General features: G+C 41.4%; 1 pseudogene; it reads right to left on the bottom strand.

Moving 5' to 3' along the window:
• Positions 1-255: 255 nt before the first annotated feature.
• LOC129681708 (60S ribosomal protein L10-like) lies at positions 256-891 on the bottom strand (annotated as a pseudogene).
• Positions 892-2,265: the final 1,374 nt, after the last annotated feature.

Here is a 2,265-nt window from a genome sequence, read left to right as displayed (position 1 = left end):
GTAAGTGAGTGTGTACTGGATCATGATACATAATAAATTTCTCACTGTGAGTTGTTGTTAATAGTTTGAAAACTATGGTCTATGAAAATATAGGCAGTAGATGGCACTGGGCACATTTTATTGGTGAGGCAATAATGGCTGTTGCTGAGCGACAGAACATGCTTCCAGAGACTAAACTTTTTTCTTTTTTTGACTGGATGTGAGATTTATTACTGAAATGATTTGGTAGGCTACAGGAGAGCACTGTGGAAGCCCTCAGGAATGCAGGGCTCTCTACTTGTCCAAGGCACTAAGATTGGGATATATTTGACTCCACAGCCATGAGGAATGAGTCACTTCTCAGCAACCATGTCTTCAAATGCATCTGCATTAAACTAGGTGAAGCCCCACTTCTTTGAGATGTGGGTCTTCTGGCGGCCAGGGAACTTGAACTTGGCCCTACACAGAGCCTCAATCACATGCTCCTTATTCTGAAGTTTGCTGCAGATGGACATGATGACCTGGCTAGCGTGAACCCTGGCCACTGTGCCCTGGGGCTTCCCAAAGGCACCTCGCATACCTGTCTGCAGCCCCAGCACAGGACAACATCTTGTTGATTCAGATGACGTGGAAAGGGTGGAGTCTCACTCGACTAGGAAAGCCACCCTTGCCACAACTCTTTACCATGTGTTTGTTGGCACAAATACGAACTGCCTCCGGTGCTTCAGAAGAGAGTTGTTCATATTCATCTGACACCAACTGGCCACAAAGTGGGAATTTATCACCTTTTGCCTTCTTCTGTCCCAAGTCAAAGATGCAGCTCTTAACATCAGGGACACCCCGGCAGAAGTGAGACTTTGGTTAAGGCTTGTTCTTACAGTAACAGTAACAGCGCGCTGGGCAGCAGCCCATGATGGCAATAGGAACGTCGGTAGAGTGCCGAAGGAAAAGAAAAAGGGTTTCTTTTCTTTTTTCCTTTCTTTTTGTCTTTCCTCTTCCCTTCCTTCCTTTCTTTTTCTCTTCCTTCTTTTCTTTTTTCCTTCCTTCCTCCCTCCTTCTCTTCTTCCTTCCTTCCTTCCTTCCTTCCTTCCTTCCTTTCTTTCTTTCTTTCTTTCTTTCTTTCTTTCTTTCTTTCTTTCTTTTACCTCTTTCTTATGAAAGCAATGTAGGTGAGTGAAAACATATACTGACAGAGACCGAGAGACCAAGATATCTTGGTGGGAAGCTATGGGCAACCCATTCAATCATGTGTCCTGGTATATTGTGTTTCTTTCATTCATGAAACTAGACATCCTAAGATTGGCATGTATTTTTTTTTTTATTTTAACAAGTGACTATTGTAAGAAGATATAGTGCTGCTACTCAAAGTAACATCCTAAAATATGCTCTGTGGTAACCTGGATATTTACAAGTTGTTTGGAAGCATAAATAGTCATTTATCTAGATCATTAAATTATGTATGGTTAGAAGGAGAAATGACCCCCATAGGTTCAGGTATTTGACCGCTTGGTCTCTAGTAGGAAGTACCGTTTGGGGGAGATTACAAAACCTCTAGGCAGTGGAGCCTTGTTAGATGAAGTGTGTCACTATGGGAAAGCTTTGGGGTGTCTATCTTCACTGCACTTCCAGTTCAGTCTCTCTCCTCTGTGCTCCTACTTAAAGATGTGATCATTGTTCCCTGTAGCCGCCTGCTGCTATGCCTCCCTGCCAATATGGACTCCCTCTCTCTCTCTCTGGAACTGTAAGCTCAAATAAACTGTCACAGCAAAAATGTTGAGGTTTCAAATAAGAAAGTGTCCCCAGCAGAGAGTGTATTTAAAAAAAAAATAATGACAGAAGATAAATATTGACTGCTTTAGTTTCAGAAATATCTTGAAACTCTAAGTCCTGAGTAGATATTCTTTTTCATCTTGTCAGAAGGGTACCAGTCTTTAACCCAAGGTTCCAAATAATCTTTACAATTATAAAATTCCAACACACATAACAATGTTTCCGGTGGGCTTGATACTGTATATGCACATACCTGTCAAAATGTGATCATTTTCTTTATGTCCCTCACTTTCTGAAGTCAGTGTCTATTCAGCTACTCTTTCAGAAAGAGAGAAGAAGTTTCCTCTCCAGTGTAAAATCCAGATGCTTTTAAACCTACTCCAAACATTTTACGCTTGTTTTCTGCTCACCACTCTTTGGTTAAAAAAACAGTACTAAAATGAAAGCCATATTATTATGGAATGTATTTTGTGTGTGTGTGTGTGTGTGTGTGTGTGTGTGTGTGTGTGTGTGTGT

The sequence above is a fragment of the Psammomys obesus genome, unplaced genomic scaffold (genome assembly GCF_907164565.1).
Source record: "Psammomys obesus unplaced genomic scaffold, mPsaObe1.curated_primary_1811, whole genome shotgun sequence".
Lineage (NCBI taxonomy): Eukaryota > Metazoa > Chordata > Mammalia > Rodentia > Muridae > Psammomys > Psammomys obesus.
The sequence above is the reverse complement of the archived record's forward strand: the minus strand, read 5'-3'. Positions and strand labels throughout refer to the sequence as shown.